General features: G+C 54.7%; 1 protein-coding gene across 2 annotated transcripts in view; it reads left to right on the top strand.

Moving 5' to 3' along the window:
- The window catches only part of Ppard (peroxisome proliferator activated receptor delta), a 72853-nt gene that overhangs the window by 33915 nt on the left and 19790 nt on the right, over nucleotides 1–19148 (top strand). The window contains exon 1 of one of the 2 annotated variants that reach the window (XM_037200174.1): nucleotides 8196–8363. The exons of the other annotated variant lie outside the window; for it this stretch is intronic. The gene's annotated coding sequence lies outside the window, so the exon portion shown is untranslated. Of the gene's footprint in view, nucleotides 1–8195; nucleotides 8364–19148 lie in introns of those variants that run through there. 2 annotated transcript variants of the gene reach the window in all.

Consider the following 19148-nt stretch of genomic DNA (forward strand, 5'->3'; position numbering starts at 1 on the left):
GCAGCATTAATGTAGTGTCTCCTGTCTGCAAGGAACAGCCAAAGTGTCCTCGTTCCAGTCAGGCAGGGACAAGCCAGCAGGCCGAGGAAGGGTGCCAGGAGACCCGGGTTCGTTGTCAGCTTCTCCCTGTTCTTCTGTGGCCTCTCCCTCTCGGTCAGCCTTGACTTTTTGCTGGGGGTGGCTTTTGTGCCTCCAGTTCTGACATCAGCACCGCCACCTGGAACCCCAGGAAGCCGCTGGCTTAGGAGGAGCCCCTGGGAATGAGCCACATGCGTGAAGGGCGGCACTCCAGCTTTAGACACTCAGGCCAGCGGCTGGAAATGGTCTCGTTCTTGGGAAGCGCTGGGCCACTTCCAGGAGGCCGGGCTCCAGGAACGGGGCATCAGGAGTGGGCCGTGAATCCTTAGAACCTTGAGCTCCTCCTCTTCCAAGCCCATTAACCGCCATGAGTGTTTTGTCCACGCTGACCAGAGAGGCATTACCCATGTGGGACAAACACAACAACTCATTGTGAGTTGATGTTCCTTCCTGGATTCAGAAGAAATTTAGGAATCATTTTAGGGACCCAGATACACTTTCTCTCTCTCTCTCTCTCTCTCTCTCTCTCTCTCTCTCTCTCTCTCTCTCTCTCTCTCTCTCTCTCCTGTTGTTTTGAGATAGAGTCTGTCTATGTAGCCCAGGATGGCCTTGGACTCAGGATCTTCCTGCCTCCCCCAATCAACTGCTTTTACTCTCAAGAAGCTACCTGAGCAGTTCTCCTGCCCAGACCTCCCAGGTGCTGGGATTCCAGGCAGTTAGGTGGAGCTGGGAACTGGGCTCAGGGCTTTGTGCACATGGAGCACAGTCCTGACCCAGCCACATCCCCAGCCCCTGCCTGATGCTCGTCTCTCTCCATCCCAGGTCCATCCGGTGCTGTGCTCCCGGAAAGTGGGCAGGGGGAGCCTGTGGCAATGGATCTGAATGTCTCTGCTTTTTGTGGGGCGAAGGGTGAATCAGGGCCTCCCCCTGCTTGTCCTACACTCCGCCTCTGAACTGCACCCCAGCCCTGCAAGGATCCCTCCCCCCTTCCTCCTCCTTCTTCCTCTTGTTCTTTTATGATTTATTTATTTATTTTATTTGCATTGGTGTTTTGTTAGCATGTGTGTCTGTGTAAGAGTGTAGGGTCCTCTGGAACTGGAGTTACAGACAGCTGTGAGCTGCTGTGTGTGTGTGTGTGTGTGTGTGTGTGTGTGTGTGTGTGTGTGTGTGTGCTGGGAATTGAACCCAGGTCCTCTGGAAGAACAGCCTGTGCTCTTATCCACTGAAACATCTCTCCAGCTCCTCCTTCTCTTCTTTCTTCTTCTCCCTCCCTCCTCCCTTCCTTTCTTCTCCTTCCTTCTTCTTTTCATGTAAAGATTTGAGCTCCTCACTTGCTGCAGGATTTGGACTGTTTCTGGGAAACTGGGTGGGAAGGCGGTTAGTTCTGGTGCGTCCCTCAGGAACTTGGACTATGGCTCTGGATGCTCTGTTCGCTTCCTCATCTGCCACATCTTGATCCTGGCAGTTCCTCCTTGCAGAGTTATTTCAGGCATTTGGCAAGTGTGTCACTAATGTTAGTGGGTAGTGGTTGCACCCACGTGCAGAGGCCTGCAGGGGATGCCACAAGAAGACATGGGATTTTGTGGGCAGGAGCATGGCAGATGTGTGGAGTGGCTGGACCAGACAGAGCAATGTCTGGAGGCTGCTCTGGGTGGGCAGGTCCTGAGCTGGGACAGGGAGAGCCACTGAGGACATGGCCTGGCCTATGTGCCTGGGCCGGTGTCCCCTGGCTGCAGGAGCCCCCGGGGGGGGGGGGGGGGGGGATGGGACACAGAGAATGACAGGAAATGAAAGAGGCTTGTGGGGTGAGAACACCAGACATTAGTGTGTGCCGCCTGCCAGGCACTGCCTGGCTCCAGGGCCACCTGTGTCTGGCGGGAGACAACTGTTATTGGATGCACTGAGCTTCCAAGGCCTCTGTGTGGTGTGGAGGCAGTCGGCAGGAGATGGATGGAGGTGTGGCTGGGGATGGGCCCCATCTTGGTGGAGGAGGAAAGAGCCAGCAGGTTGGGGACTTGCTCGCAGGGGAGGGAGGAGAAGGCGCCGTCCTGCTGGGTGCCGTGACGGTTTGTATGTGAGTTGGTGGCAATGCTTCTGAGCCCCCCACTTCAGTGTCCGTCTCACAGCAGCCTGGTGGGTGGGAGGAAGACTGGGCCTGTGTACAGCCTGGCTTCAGGAGGAAGGAGGAGGAGGCTGGGGGGGGGGTTGGGGGCATGGCCAAGCCTGAGGCCCAACCCAGAGCCCTGGACTTGTCCTGGGTGTCTCAGTTAGGGTTTGTATTGCAGTGAAGAGACACCATGACCACGGCAAACCTTTTTTTTTCATTTATTTATTTATTTATTTATTTATTTATTTATTTATTCTATTATCAGCTTGATACAGTACGAATTCTTATCCTAATAGTGAAATGTTTCACTGAGGCTTGCCCAGTGATTGAGTAAACCCAAAACTTATTGTAAGCCACAGTCATCCTAGGGTCCCCCCTGCTAGGTAGCCTCCCTGGATCTGTGGGTTGCAGTCTAATTGTCCTTTGCTTTATATCTAGAATCCACTTATGAGTGAGTACATACCATGTTTGTCCTTCTGGGTTTGGGTTACCTCACTCAGGATGATATTTTCTAGTTCCATCCATTTCACGGCACCTCTTATAAAGGAAAGCATTAATGAGGTGGCGGCTTACAGTTTCAGAGGTTCAGTCCATTTTCATCATAGCGGGGAGCCTGGCAGTGTGCAGGCAGATGTGGTGCTGGAGAACCAACTGAGTGTCCTACATCTTGCAGGCAGCAGGAAGTCGACTGGCTGTCACACGGAGGGAAGCTTGAACAAAAGAGACCTCAAAGCCCCCCCACAGTGACACACTTCCTCTACCAGGGCCACACCTCCTAATAGTGCCGCTCCCTTTGGGGGCCATTTTCTTCCAGACCACCATGGCGGGGGGGGGGGGGGGGGGGGGGGGGGGGGGGGGAGGCTGAGGCCACCCTGGGCCGGTCCCTCAGGAGGGTGGGATTGTGCTGACAGGAGCAGGGACGTAAGGAAGGAGGGCCAAGCTCACATTCTAGAAAGTTCAATCTGGCTACAGGCTGGGGCAGGGCAGGGGGCGTGGCCTAGGGCTTGTGGCTGGTCTTCAGGCAGAGGACAGCTCAGGACGCAGTGCTTGGTCTCCGTGGTCCTGGGATGGTTTGACATTGGGAGGAGGGAATCGCCTCCAGGAGTCTAATGTCGAGGTCGAGATGGAACCAGAAGTGGACACAGACACAAACCAAGAAGGCGGTAAGAACCCTCTTCATTATCCGCCTGGGCACGGGGGTGAGGCTTCAGACTGAGGTGCCCTGTGGAGAGCCATGGCCTTGCAGAAGGGTGCTGCAGCCTTTCCTGCGCCCTCCCCGCCACCGTGGGCCAGATGCTCTGCTCACTAGAAGTTCCTGGTGTTTCGCGCGGCTCCCAGGTGGAAGGTTGGGCCCTCTACTTTCTTCCCCTCGGGGTTTACATATCCACAAGGTGGGAAACCACCTTTCCAGAAGAAAGATGAGCTGGGCTGCTTGGGAGGGTGGGTCCAGAGTGGCCACGTGGGAGGGTGGGCGGCATTGGTCCAGAGTAGCATGGGGTTCCTCATGCCCCTTGGTTCTTGGCCCTGAACACCCAGCTTTTGGCTGTGGAACAGATGTGGTGCATCAGTTATTGGTCCTCACTGGACCCCAGGGAGCATCCTGGGTGTGCTCACAGGCTATCCTTGTCTCTGTACCTCAAAAAAAAAAAAAAAAAAAAAAAAAAAAAAAAAAAATTAAGCCAGGTGGTGGTGGCAAACACCTTTAATCCCAGCACTAGGGAGGCAGAGGCAGGCGGATCTCTAAATTTGAGGCCAGTCTGGTCTACAGAGCAAGTTCCAGGACAGCCAGGACTGTTACACAGAGAAACTCTGTCTGGAGGCGGGGGTGGGGGGGTGGGGGTGGAGGTGTTAACATAAATACATTTTTTAGTCAAGTCTCCTGTTGTCCATGCTGACCTCAGGCTCACTATGTAACAAGGTTGGCTTTGAATTCCCACTTCTGTTTCCCTGAGCACCAAGTGCTGGAACCCCAGGCTTGCCCATGCCCTGCCGTCCTTACAGAGTGCTCAGAACCAGTGCCTGCTCCAGGCTTGTGGCAGGATCTGCCTGGTGTCTGGGGCCTGAGCCTAGGTTTCCAGATGTCCCTCAGTGAGTCCTCAGATGACCTCTGGGCAGGTGTGGAGTACTCTTGATGGCCCAGGTTCAGTGCGTTTGCTTGCCTCAAAGTTGACATGTTTATTGATATAAAAAATAGCATGTACATCGATCAGAAAGTGGTCAAAAGAGATGGACTGTCTCTGAACTTGTAGCCCCATCCCCAGAACAAAGGGGAGTGTGACTGGCCCCTCCCTGCACACACACACACACACACACACACACACACACACACACACACACACACGCACACCTTACTCCCTTCCTGCTCCCACACCCTGAGGCTGCAGAGCGTAAATTGATCTGTCACCTAGATTACTCACTGTGGTGGGTCTCTCCGCATCAGCCACCGCGGTCCCTTCAGCACCCTTCAGGTGTCCGTGTGGCGTGTGTATGCTTTAACCAGTGATCCTCAAGTAAACATTTGTGGAAACTGAGCACTAAAAAGCCTTAAACTTGGGGGTAAGGAGGTGGCTCATCAGTTAAGAGCACTGGCCACTCTTCCAGAGAGTGGGTTCAGTTCCCAGCAGCCACATGGTGGGTAGCTCATGGCTGTCTGTAATTTCCGTTCCCCCTCTGGCCTCTGTGGCACTGCACACACGCGGTACAAGATGCATTCAGGCAAACACTCATACACCTAAAACTAAATAAAATCTCTCACCAAAAAATACTTAAAGCTGTAGACTTGAGTGAACTGGGCCTTCCCGAAGTGAAGCTCTTCCCAGCTGGTGTAAACACGCCAAAAGGGAATGTTACAGTCCAGGATTCTCTGAACGAGTAAGGAAGCTTCTAGAGACTCAGAATGGATACTAGCTCAAGAGACAAGCGGCAGGCACCACAGGGTTTTAACCTCCCAAATGGACATAACATGAGCCAGCTCCTTTTGTGGGGGAGGGAAGGGGTGCATATATTCGTGGAGGCCAGAGGACAGCTTCAGGTGTGGTTCCTCGGGAGCTGAACGCCTTGTGTCTGAGACAGAGTCACTAGGACCCGGAGCCTTGGAGCTTGTAAGCCAGCTGGCCAGTGAGCCCCAGGGGGCCAGTGAGCCCAGGGACCCGCTTGCCTCTACCTCCCCATTGCTGGGCTCCCAAGTGCATCCGCCACACCCGCCTCTTCTATGTGCGCACTGGGTATCGAACTCAGGTCCCAAGGGTATGCAGCAAGCACTTTACCAATTGAGCTGTGTGTCATAGCTCATTGTTTCAAATGAGCCAGACAAGAAAGGGCAGGTAGAGCCGGGCAGTGGTGACGCACACCTTTAATCCCAGCACTCAGAGGCAGAGGCAGGTGGATCTCTGTGAGTTCGAGGCCAGCCTGGTCTACAGAGCGAGATCTAGGAAAGGTGCAAAGCTACACAGAGAAACCCTGTCTCGGAAAAAAAAAGGGGGGGCAGGTACTGGGGGGCAGGAAGGTCACTCGGGCAGTGCCCATGTTTTGGCTCTCAGTACCCTCTGCCATTGTCTTTAACTGGTCAGCAAATGCCAACAATGCTTGCTCTGTGCCCAACCCTTTGGGGCTACTGGGAAGCAAGGGTACCCAGCACCTGTCCCCCAAGGGCCACGCTGTGCAGCAGCAGGCTAAGCTTGCTGATGGTGACTGGTCAGAGAGGTGTCACCTTTTCCTGGGGCATTGGGAGTGGGGGCAGGGAGGCTCAGGAACTCTCCAGGGTTCTGGAAGGGTCCATATCTTGACAACAGTCACCTAGGGTGATTGCAGGTGTGCACTCTAGCCCCAGGCAGCCAGGCGAATGTCAGCTGCGTGAGCACGTGTGGGAGGAGCTCTGGCTGGGGGGCTGGAGGCTTATCTGAGGAGGTGTCTGAGGGTGAGCGCCATAAGTCAGGTTAAGAGGGGCTGAGGTACCGTCTCAAAAAAATCAAAAAAGCCGGGCGGTGGTGGCACACACCTTTAATCCCAGCACTCGGGAGGCAGAGAAAGGCAGATCTCTGTGAGTTCAAGGCCAGCCTGGTCTACAGAGCAAGATCCAGGAAAGGCGCAAAGCTACACAGAGAAACCCTGTCTCAAAAAACCAAAAAAAAGGGGGGGGGGCTGAGGTGTCCTAGGTGTGCGTGGGAGTGGGGGGGAGTTGTCTGTGCTGATGCCTCAGGGTAAGGAGCACCTACTGGTGAGGTAAGATGACATGCAGACCCCTGGTGGTCTTTCTGTCTCTTCCCCCCTTCACAAATTAAATTTTATCTTATGCGTATGGGTGTTTTACCTGCGTGTGTACCTGCATCATGTGCATGCAGTACCCAGAAGAGGGCATCAGATTCCCCCTTGGAACTGTATAGCCCGTTGTGAGCTGCCATGCAAGTGCTGGGAATCAAACCCAGGTCCTCTGCAAGAGGAGTCAGTGCTCCCTACCTTGGCCTTCCCCAGAAGATCAGCCTGCAGTGTGGTCTCCTCACACGGACATTTGTCCCTCCACCCTCAAGGGCAGGCTGCTGCAGAACTCTTCGGGCATCTTGTCCCAGGCCTGGGTCAGTGCATTTACACGTGCTCTTGCCCGCTGATTCAGAAGTGACACCTTACCTGAGGAGGACTCTGGCCGCAGCTGGGAGGAGGCCGCCGGGGAGCACAGCCATGGCTGGAGGAGGCCGCCGGGGAGCACAGCCATGGCTGGAGGAGGCCAAGGCGGACTCCAGGTTCCCAGCACTTACAGAAATCCCCCAAATATGAACTATTCTGTATCTTTCACAGTTACGAATTTTAAAAGAAGGGGCATCAAACTGACCTTCCCCTCCTTTCCTTCCTCTACCACTTCCTTTCTTTTTTGATATTTGAGACAAGGAGGGTCCCAACGTTTCCCTGAATCCCCATCCTAACGATAGGGTTACAGGCACGTGACACCACACTGATCTTAAATTATTTTTCCGTGATGAAGTGTGAAGTCCTAAGTTCAGTTTCCAGAACCCACATTAAAAAGCTGGGCGCACACCTGTAATGCCCCTGCTGGAAGCTGGACAGAGATGGGTCTTTGGATCCTGCTGGCCAGCCTAGCCTGCTTGGCAGCCTCCAGCCAGTGAGAAACCCTGTCGCAAAGGCAGCAGATTGCATTCCTCAGGAGCCTGCCACCTGCTGTCTCGTGACTGAGGGAGGGGGTCATGGGTTCCAGGCTAGCCAGGACTGGAGGGTGAAAATGTCAATTAAAAGTCAACTGGAACCAGGTGTGACCCATGCCTTCGGTTCCAGCAGAGGCCTGGAAGGACTTCCCCTGCCTCTGTGAGCCCTCGCCGGCAGCCCTTAGGGAAGTGACTCTCACTCCTGTGGCATTAGAAACTGCGGTTGAGAAACATTCCGTGTAGCAGAGGAACCACCTGGGTTTGGGACCGAGTCCCCAGCTGCCTCTTCCTATGACTCCAGAAGTCCTTCCTCCCTGGGCCCGAGGCTGGGAGAGGTGGAGCAGCTTCCCAGGCTGCTCTGCTGTGAGCCAAACCCTTTGTATCTGGGGACAGTCTTGCCTTGTCCTGGTGCCAGTCCTTCCTCTGAGGTGCCCGGCCAGCACCAGGGTCACTCCGGCTCAGGGCTCACAGAACACTACACTTTGTAAAGGAGAGGAGCGTGGGTCTTCCCAGTGTCCTGTGCATCTGGCTCGCTCTCCTGTAGGAAGCCCCCCTCGGGCTAGCTGGAGGGCTGGTGGATGCTCCCAGCCACTCTTAGAAGGAAGGCTGTGTCCAAGGTGTCCTGCGGGCACCCTTCCAACATCCGCAAGGCCCAGGCTGTGACCCAGGGTAGAGTCAGTGTCTCGGATTCCCAGGCTGGCCTGTGAATCCCAGGTAGATAAAGGAAAGGCCCCGCCTTGGTCTAGACTCCTGGGGGAGAGAGAAACAGGAAGTGTTACTGGGGGAAGGTGCACAAGGCCTCGCCAAGCAGGTTATGGTGGGTGGGGAGTTACCACCTGCTGGTAGCCCCAGGATTTGGGTGGAGATTCTGAAGGAGGTGGCCAGGAAAGAGGGCTGGGACGGTTGAGTGCCGAGTGGCCCAGGACTGGGCTCTCTGGCCTCTGCTTTGGCGACCCATCACCAGCCCACAGACCTGTCTCTTTCCAGCTAGCAGCAGCCCCCAGAAAGTCGCTCCTGAGACCTTGGTGAGTAGAGAGGACTCTGTTCCTAATACTCCTTGGCATTCTTCTCCAGAGGGCTCACTGTTGTGGATGTGGCTAGGGCTGAATCGGGATGTGGCCTTTCTCGTCTCGGCCACCTTGTCCTGTTGCCATGGCACCAAGAGAGTCAGCTCTCCAGCTGTCCCAGCTGCCTCTCCCGCCCGGCCCACCCTTGATGGCCTTCAGGGAAGCTCTGGATTTGGGGGCTCAGGCCAGAGAGTCCTGGCAAGGAGCAGCTTGTACTGTGTGGGCTGGGACAGCAAGCTCTGGGTCTCTTCCCCTGGCTCGTGGCCACCTTGCACTCTGTGTTGCCGCCCTCCTCAGGGAAGCAGTGTCCACAGGTTGTCCATGTCGGCCGGTGTAACATCTGGTGGACGGAGTACACTCCCCCTGTGTTCTGTGGAGAGCCAGTTCTGCCTTACTGGTGGGGTGGAAGGAGCTGTGACCTGAGGTGTGGTGTGTGAGGCGTGTGCAAGTGTCGTCCCTGTAGCTTGGTTTTGGCGCGTCTCTATCAAGTCCCACAGACCCCTCCTCCTGGCTCGGCCGCATCCCCCTCCCCCCCAAGGAGAACGCAGGTTTTCACCGGCTTGAGGGCTGCCATGGGGGAATCTGGTGGCTGCCATCATATGAGGGAGGATCTGGAGGGGGCATAATTTGGCTTGGATCTCTAGGATGCTTTTCTGGGTCACTGAGAGTCCAGCTGCTTCTCTGTCCTTTCACTCACTTCTTTCTCCCTTCCCTCAGGGACCGGGAAGTCCTGGAGGACTTCCTGCTTTCCAGGACTGTGCTAAGCAGCCCTTATCTGGGACTAGAAAGCTCCAAGACGTGTGTGCTTGAAAGCAGACAAATAGGGACTGGTGTGTCCTGTGGTTCCCTACCCTGTCGGCGCCCCCCTAAGCTGCTTCCTGGGAGCTTAGCCAGGGCCTTCCTCTGAAGTGATTACATTTGTCTGTTGGTTTATTCAGTGTCTCTGTGTGTGCCTGTGCCCATGTGTGGAGGTCAGAGAAAAGCTCGTAGGAAGGAGCCTCTAATCTCCTCTACTGTGTGGATCCACAGGATTGATTTCAGGTCATCCGGCTTGGAGGCAAGCGCTGTGCCCTAACCACTGAGCCATCTTGTAAACAGAGCTTCGAGCTTCCCTTCCTCACGCAGTATCAGCATACCCCTATGATGTCATCGTGCCCCTATGATGTCATCACGTCTATACGATGTCTGCGTGCCCCTGTGATGTCGGCATGCCCATGTGATACCAGCATGCCCATGTGATATCAGCATGCCCATAATGCCACAGCTTGGGCGGCAGAGACCAGATGATCAGGAGTTCATTGTTGTGAATTCAAAGCCAGGCTGAGCTACATGAGACTATGAAAGTTTTTTTCCTTCCTTCCTTCCTTCCTCCCTTTCTTCCTTCCTTTTTGATTCTTTGAGATAGGCTCTCACCATGTAGCTCTGGCTGTCCTGGATCTCACTCTGTATACAGATCAGGCTGGCCTTGAACTCAGAGATCCATCTGCCCCGGCCTCCCAAGTGCTAGAATTAAAGGTGTGCCCCACCATGCCCAGCTGACATGAGACTTTCAAAAAGTTAAAATAGGAATGGAGAGGTGGCTCCATAAGATCCCATATTATCACTCTTGCAGGGGACCCCAGTTCTCACCCACATCAGATCACTTACAACCACGTTACTCCAGCTGCTGGGAATCCGATGCCTTCTTTTAGCCTCCGTGGGCACCTGCACACATGGCCACATACCCACACACATGTACGTAATTAAAAATAACAAAAATGCATCTTTAAAGTTGTTAAATGTCTTTCGCGTCTAGTACCCAATCCAAGCTAGGTGGACATTAGTCCTGGCCTTCAGGTGGGCAGCCTGAACCACGAGAGGCTAGGCGGCGCTCAGGGGTGCCACACTTGGTGAGACAGAGCTGGGTGAGCCTGTTACAGAGCCTGCCTGCCACCAGTGCTCGCCCCTCTGTCCTGTTGGTTTCGTGCCTCTCTAGAGGGGGTGGGGCATGAGGGTGTCAGCCGCCTGAGGGCTGGGTTAGCGGGCCGTGTGTGGGCAGAGCACGGGCCCTGACTCCATTCCTGCCGCTCTGACAAACCACCCTGACGAAGAGCCCCTTACGAGAGCAGGGCTTCTTGTAGCTCACAGTTCTAGAATGTAGTCGTCATTCTGGGGAAGTGAAGGCAGGAGCTTGGAGCAGGTCCGCAGTCAAGACAGAGAGGATGAAATGCGCGCATGCCTACTGCTTGCTTGCCATCATCACTCTTACACAATTCAAGACGCAAACCCAGGGAATGGTGCCGCCCACAGTGGGTGGGGCCCCCCTTCTATAGGAATAGTCCAGACAGTCCTCCCAAGACACGCCCACTGGCCAGCCTTCACTCTCTTCTCAGGGGTCTACATGTCAAGGTGACAAAGCTATCCTGGTGTCTTCCGGACTTGGGAGGAAGGTTGAAGCTGTGACAGTCAGACCTGCAGAGGGTAGAGGGAGGGACAGTTTGTATGTGTCACACAGGCCAGAGAACCTCAGGAGGACCCAAGGACTGGGCTGGAGGTAGAGAGCTGTCGCAGGCTTTCTTGGGCCACCAGCCCCCAATCATGACACAGAGACTTGTTTTTAGTTTTGCATGCTCAGCCTTATCTTATCTGTGTCCCACTCGCTCTTATAACTTAATTTTACCTGTTTCTCTTCATTTATGTTTTGCCTCAGAGCTTCTTACCTTTCTTTCCTTCTGTGTGTCTTACTTTTCCTGCTGCTTCTGTGGCTGCCTGGCTGGCCTTGGGCGGCTCCCTCTCTTTCTCTCTCATTCTCTCTTGAGCCTAGATCCCTCCTCCTACTTATTCTCTCTGCCCGCCAGCCCTGCCTAGCTATTGGCTGTTAGCTGTTTATTAGACCAGTCAGGAGCCTTAGGCAGGCAGGGGAAACAGCAACACATCTTTACATAGTTGAACAAATGCAGCATAAATGAATGCAGCACATCTTTACATAGTCTACACCAGTTTTTAATGCAAGATTTTAGGCTCAGTAGACTAATTACGTATAGGTCCTGAGATTCAGGTGACTAACAGAAAAAGGCTGTTAACTGACTAATCATGTCTGGATATTATTAATCACATTAAATAGCACACATATTCTTTGCCTTTTCCTCACATCTCTCACCGGTTTAATTTCATTTCATGTAATCCGTGTAGCTGTCCCTTTAAGAGACGGCCAGAACTTTACAACCTGCAGCCTGTTGTCAATCACCAATTGAGCTGACCAAGTCTTTGCCAGGTGGGACTCTTCTCAGAATACTTGTCCCTGAGAGTTTACCTTGTAGTTTTTACTAACAAGTTGTTAATGAATGGAGATACACACACACACACACACACACACACACACACACACACACACACACACACATATATACACGCTTGGGGGAACAAAGAAAAAAGATGGGAAGAACCAGACAGAGATGAGAGAGCAGCAGAAGGGACTGAGAGCAGAAGGGACAGAGAGGAGCTAAGTATGAGAACAGGAAAGAAGCTGTGTAGACAGAATTGACTGAGAAGAATAAAGGGATGGACTGAAGAACTCGGTGTGCTTAGAGTCATTTGCTGTCCCTCAGACTAGAATCCTTAGCCGTTTGTAGCTTCCGTTCTGGACCCTGGTAGAAATCTCCTCACGGCAGGCACCTGGGGAGAATCCGATACTTGAGGTCACTTTGTTGTAAAGAGTAGAGCAAAGAGGAAATGATTTGTGGTAGAGTGTTTCTTAGCAGGACAAGGCCCTGGATTCAAATTATAGTTATATAAATAATAAAGATTAAATAAACAAGACCAGAACTGTCTTATGAAGCCAGTGGAGGCTGGGTCATTTGGGAAGGTGGACTCCTGTCTGGCTTCTGATTCCTGGAAAGGCCAGGGAGCAGCGTGGGGCGGTTTGCTGGGGCGGGACTTGAGCATGACTGACTCCATTCTGTTGTCTGGTCTGGTGGGTGGGAGAGCTTAGTCCAAAACACCGGCTTCCTGTGATCGCCAGAGCTGATCATCTGTGGCTGATTGTCCATGATGTGACTCTGGCAGAGGGTGGGTGGGCTCTGTGTAAGAATGTAGAAAGTTAACCCTGTGCGTTTGTGTTTCCTGTTCCCTGGGCTTTTCTATCCCTTGCCACCATGGTCTGGATTTTCCCCTTCACCTCCCTCTTCTAAGCTGGGATCCTGTGTACCTGGCCCACCCTCATGTGGGTGTTCGTTAAAAACCACGTGTTCGGGCTGGAGAGATGGCTCAGAGATTAAGAGCACTGGCTGTTCTTCCAGAGGTCCTGAGTTCAATTCCCAGCACCCACATGGTGGCTCACAACCATCCATAATGAGATCTGGCGCCCTCTTCTGGTCTGCAGGCATACATGCAGACAGAACACTGTATACATAATAAATAAATAAATCTAAAACCAAAAACCAAAAACCATGTGTTCACTCATGGCTTTATTTTCTTCCCCGAACTCTTCTCTTTTATAGTGAGCACAGTTTACTCAGGATCACCCCGGGTGGCCCAGCCCTCTTTGACCTTGAACCTTCTCTGAGGCCTCCAGCGGGATCCAGCGCCTGCCCCGCCTTCCTCCCTCTGTGTATGCAGCAGGTGCTGGCTTTATCTCCTTCCCTGGGAACCCAAAGCTGCAAGGCACCTGAGGCTTGGCCACACCCCCTCCCTGGCCCTGATGGGCCTCCCCGTCGAGTAGGACTTGAAGTTCTGCTGAGCCTGATGCATTTGCACCCAGAGGGGCAGGAGCAGCAGCGTCCTCAGCTTAAAGAGCCTGTGTCTCCTCACGCGGAGCTAGAGCTCTTTCTTGTTATCCTGCAATCACGGTTCCTCAGGATCCAGACGAGTCTAGAGCAGCGGTTCTCAAACTGTGGGTCACGGCCCCTTTGGGGGCGTCTATCAGATGTAGTAAAAGTACAGTTGTGACGTGGTTAGAGTTGAGGGTCACTGGCCCGTGAGGAGCTGTATTAAAGGGTTACAGCATTAGGAAGGTTGAGACGCTCTGGTCCAGGGAGAAGGGTCCAGTGGGCGGGAAAAGAGGTCCAGGGAGAGAGGATTGTAGTGCCGCTTCAGCTCGGGCAGCGGGCCGTGCTCTTTCTTTCCTTGCTATTTTGAAGTGTGTGTGTGTGTGTGTGTGTGTGTGTGTGTGTGTGTGTGTGTGTGTGTGTGTCTACCTGCCTGCCTGTGTGAGTGCAAGCACCCTCAGAGGGCATCAGATCAATGGCGCTGCAGTTGGGAGAGATTTTGAGCCACCCCGTATGAGTGCCAGGAACCAAACCGACCACTGTGCCGTGTCTCCAGCCCTGACATGTTCTCCCGATTGCTGCCTTATTCGGTGGTCTTTCCTGCGCCGTCTCTGTCTGTTGGTTACTTCTCATTCCACAAGTGACTTGACAACGTGCATGTCTGTGCACCAAGTGCGTGTGACCCACAGAGGACAGAAAAGAGCGTCAGCTCCCCTGGAACTGGGGTGACAGTTGTGAGCAGCCATGTGGGTGCTGGGATCTGAACCCAGGTCCTCTGCAAGAGCAGCCAGTGCTCCTAACTGCTGAGCCATCCCTCCAGCCCCAGGATTCACATTCTTTAGGGAAGAGGCAAGTGCTGAGTGAACAGGTGAGTCTCTGTGAGTGAGCAGATTCCAGAAGCTTGAGGAACTCTGGCTGCGGTCGAAGCAGGAAGAATTCAAGTCCTGAGGGTGGCTCAGTGAACTGGTGACCTCTGACAGGAGGCCTGGAGGAGGTGGGACGATAGGGCCCTGTGCAGGCCGGTCTAGACCAGCGAGGAGGCACACGCACGTGGCTCAGCTGTGGTGACTCCAGGAGCTGAGTGAAGACGGAAAGTCACAGACTGCACATGGACAGTACCGTGCCCCTCACAGAGAGTTCAGAAGTATGTGACAGAAAAGGAGTTCCCTGGCCCTGCCCCTGGAGACCTGGGGACGCACCTCCATTCTAGCTGTTCTTCCGGGCATCCTGTGCTTGGTGGGGTTTGTAACCTGGGAAACGTCTTCATTTAAGAATGTGGAGAAAGCACATTTCCGTGGCTGCTTATTCGACCATATGCCCCTCTTAGCACAGGCTCTTTGCTGATTTCTCTGCATTGTAAACATGGAACCAGCACCTGTGTGCTTTCTTGCACGGGAAACCAAAGATTCCATCACAGGGGTTACTATTTCCCGGCAGAGCTCAGATGTGGCAGCCATGGTCTCCTGGACAGACGTAGGTGGTCACATCACAGCAGTTCCTTGTGGCTCCCCTCTGCCCCAAGAGGGTCAGCAGTCAGCCCTGCTCACCTGCCCGGCCTCCTCACTGCATCCATCACCCCACCTGCGCTGCCCTGCTCCTGACCGGGTTCTCATCTCCTCCTCCTGACGGAGGCAGTGATACGATGAAATAGTGGCTGTCAGCGTTGAGCCCTGCCGGCCTGGCTCAGTGGGCTGGTTGGAGGAGGGGATGGTGAAGGCACTTCTGGAATGGGAAAGGTTTCCCTAGTCTTAGGGGCTTAGAAAGAAAAGTAATGGTGCCTAGTCAGTACCTGGTGACCATAGAGCCCCAGGGCAGGACTCCTCACGTGGAACTGTCAGACCCAGGCACGTGGCTGTCCGTGTCAGCTGTATGTGCTGCGCATGCTCACCAGAGCACATTGGAGCATGGCGAGGGGGTCCTGGGGATTGCTGAATGGTCACTTTGCTCAGTGCGGTCTCAGAACGGGCATCGGCAGCACCGGCCTGTGTGTCAGCCACCCGTGGATAACTCACTCAGCCTGGATCTTTCTAGGAACGGGCAGGCTCTGTGGTTTCTTCCTCCACAGCCTTGGAGGGGAGGTTTAAAATGCCGCCCTGATCCTTCAGAGCCTGCTGGGCTCCCTGCTTTTCCCAGGTTGATGGCTCTCCCACGCTTTTACCTTCCTAAACCTGGAGCCCTCCCAGCCACAACCTCATGACCCCTCTCGACCCCGCTGGTTCCTGTCCTCTTCTCTTTGCGTCTGCTCCTGTCACTCGGGAGCCCTGTGTGTCCTGTGTCTCCATCAGAGGCCTGATGGAGACAACCCTCCCACCTCCTGCCCTAGACTAAAGTGCTCCCAGATTCCCCACAGTGCTTGGCATCAAGTCTTCCGAGAGAGCCGTGGCCCTCAGTCACCGGTCAGCATTTATCTCAGCTTCTTGACTAATGTCCTTAGCAAATGTTTGTTGAACGAGTGAATGACCGCAGATGGCAGCCTCTGGCGGGGACTGAGAGGAAGGCAGAGGGACAGTGAGGCCTCGGCAGACATAGCTCCCGGGCCCTGGTGACAAGGGCTCTGGGGAGATCTCCTGCCTGGCAGCAGAGCCGCTTGGTCAGGAGCCCCCTGAATGCTGAAGGCCTTTGCTTAGAAGCCCTGTTAGGAGAGTCCCAGTCTTCCCAGAGCCTGGCAGGCCTCCTGGGTAGCTCCCCGGTGCCTTCCATCAGTTCACTGGCATTCTTTAGTCATAACACCTTCAAAGATGTCTTCCTCTCTTCCCACAGCATAAAACATACCCCATGCTCCCCGAAAGAAACTTAAACACAAGAATATAATTAAGAAAATCAGGCAGGTGTGGTGGCACATGCCTTTTAGCCCTAGTACTTAGGAGGCAGAGGCAAATGGATCTCTGTGAGTTCAAAGCCAGCCTGGTCAACATAGTGAGTTCCGGACCAGCCAGGGCTACATAGTGAGATCCTGTCTCAAAAACAAACAAAACAGAAGTGTTCTTTAGCACCGTGGGTGGATTGTGTCTAGTTCGTGTGTGTGTGTGTGTGTGTGTGTGTGTGTGTGTGTGTGTGTGTACAGACACGTGTGTGGAGGCCACAGATCATTCTTGGTCGTTGTTCCTCAGATGCCATCCACCTTGGTACCTGAGTTGGGGTCTCTTACTGACCTGCATCTTGCAAGCAGGCTAGGCTGTGCTGGCCAGCAAGCACCAGGGCTCCTCTGTGTGGCCTTGGCTGTCCTGGATCTCGCTCTGTAGACCAGGCTGGCCTCGAACTCACAGAGATCCACCTGCCTCTGCCTCCCGAGTGCTGGGATTAAAGGCGTGCGCCACCACTGCCCAGCTGGCAGGCACTTTTAAAGCTATCTCTTTGGCTTGCTTTTTTTGTTTCCTTTATTTATTGTGTGTGTGTGTGTGTGTGTGTGCGCGCACATGCATGCAGTTACTCTGTTATTACTCCAGCATTCAAGTGGAGATCAAAGGCTGACCCATGAGACCCGAGTCTCTCCTCCCATCTACGTTCCAGGAGTTGAATTCGGATCATCAGGCTTGGTGGCAAGCACCTTTGTATACCAAGCTATCTCACTGCACCCCCTCCTTGGGGAGGACAGGGTCTCACTGTGCAGCTCAGGCTGGCCTTGAACTTGCAGCAACCCTGCCTCAGCCTCAGCTGGAAATACAGGTACGCACTACACCAGGGCTTGTTTATTTCTGGGCCCAAGTTCTCACGTAACTCACATCTCGTTTGTGAAATAACATTTTGGCGCCTTCTCCATCTTGCTACAGTTGGGAGTGGGCACTGCATTACCCCAGCCACCCAGAGTCAGGGCCGCTGAGAGCCGTGGGCATCGGTTACCCCAGCTACCCAGAGTCAGGGCCGCTGAGAGCCGTGGGCATCGGTTACCCCAGCTACCCAGAGTCAGGGCCGCTGAGAGCCGTGGGCATTCCGTTACCCCAGCCACCCAGAGTCAGGGCCGCTGAGAGCCGTGGGCATCCGTTACCCCAGCCATCCAGAGTCAGGGCTGCTGGCAGCTGGCAGCCCACCCGAGGCCCTCACTTCCTGTTTCCCGGCTGGGGCATGAGCTCCCTTTGCTCTGCCTGCTCTGTCTCCGGCTGCCAGGGCCTGTGTTTTTTTTATCGACGGTCCTTCTGCCCGGGGAGGAACTGGAAGTACCAGAGGCGGTCGCTGCCCACTGTCCTGTCGCTTCCTGATCTCTCAGGGACCCACTAGGGTGAATCCACTCCGGCCTTTGGGTGCCCTGAGGAGGTGGGGTGACCTGAATTGGCGAATGGGAGGCAGTGAGTCCTGCGGAGTTGCTGGCCCGGAAAACTGGGTCACTGGGTCAGCACACAGATTACTGATTGATCGGAAAGCTTGGGGCAGAGTTATCCAGGACCTTTCTCTTAGGGCCATCGGAGGCATGGGAACAACCTCTGCCTCAGTGACACCACTGACCCTCACCCCGCTGCAGTGGGAAGGAGGAAGTGGAAACTGGACCAATGGCGGAGGGGTAGGACGTGGAGGAAGGCTCAGGCCATCCGTCCCTCCGCAAAGAACCACAGCGCTGTCCTCTTCCCCAGGACACTTTCCTCTGTTTTCACTTTGCATATCTCTTCGAGGTACTCTGGAGCAGAGCAGGGAGCACCCTGTAGGTCTCCTGTGGAGGACGGGGGTGGGGGGTGGGGGGGATGGAGGGGAGACCTGTGGAGGTCCTGGGGTCCCGGTGCTTGCACACTTAAATCTGCTGACCTGGGATCAACAGTGATGCACACAGCAGCTGCAGTTCCAGTAGGTGGCCCTGCACTGCACCCACCTGTTACTGCCTGCTTCGTGGGGGCGCGGGGGGGGGGACCTGACCCCCTGACCCCCCCTGTACTGCACCCACCTGTTACTGCCTGCTTCGTGGGGGCGCGGGGGGGACCTGACCCCTGACCCCCCTGTACTGCACCCACCTGTTACTGCCTGCTTCGTGGGGGCAGGGAACCTGACCCAGAAGCTGGAGTTCACTTCTAAAAGGCATCACCTATGAATGGCAGGGACATACAGAAACTGCTGCAGGCCAGGCTGTCGGTGTGCTTACCTGTTCACCTAGTGCCTGTTGAACACGCACTGAAAGGCACTGTGCCAGGCCCTGGGAACCCACCTCAGCAGAGCAGAGGACACTCCTGGGGTGTGATGATGTGGTAAGGCCAGGGCAGCCAGTACACCTTGCAGATTGGAGTCGGGATTGAAGTAAGTGGGCTGGGGTGTGCACACATGTGCACATTCGTGTATATGAATGTGTGTATATATTCGTGTGTGTGTGTGTGTGTGCGTGCATGCGTGCATAGAGCAGTCCAGGGATTGTCTTGCAGAAAACGCCTTTGCTAGGAACCCCTGTTCCTGCCCCTCCTCATGGCTGCATGTAAGGCCCGACTAGCTGAGGGGTCTGAGGCTGCAGCCCCTTAGGAGGCAAGGCTCCTGATTAAGGGGTGTGGCCCTAACTCGGTGCTGGGGGCAGAGGGGAGACTGCCAATGTGAGCACCCTGTCTGGGCAGGACTGAAGAAGGGAAGAGGAGGGCAGGTTCCTGGCAGGTCAGGCGGCAGCAATTCCGGAAAAGCCAACTGCAGGTGTAAGCCATCAGGTGGCTCCCGGCTGCAGGACCGAACAGTGACAGGGTGTCAGGCTGTGTGGCTGGCTGGCCCCAGCTGCAGGGGCATCAGGCAGGGCTGGCTGGAGTGAATGGCTCCCGGCCGAATACAAAGGTGGACTGCAGCTTGGCAGTTAGAGCTTTATGTGAAGAAGCCCAAGGAATGTGTGTGGGTTTCAGAACAGGCAGACAGCTGCTCCCCCGCCTCAGCCAGCACCAAAGCGACAGCTCTGGCCAGGGAGAAACGTCAGCGTGGACTGATGTTCTGTTTCTGATCCCAAGTCTGAAGAGGCAGTCGTGTGCACCCCAGACACAGAACAGCTCTCCCGGCTGTTAGGAGGAAATCCTCCTAGTGCAGGATATAGGCAGCACTATGGGAAGTA

Source organism: Peromyscus leucopus, chromosome 16_21, assembly GCF_004664715.2.
Source record: "Peromyscus leucopus breed LL Stock chromosome 16_21, UCI_PerLeu_2.1, whole genome shotgun sequence".
NCBI lineage: Eukaryota > Metazoa > Chordata > Mammalia > Rodentia > Cricetidae > Peromyscus > Peromyscus leucopus.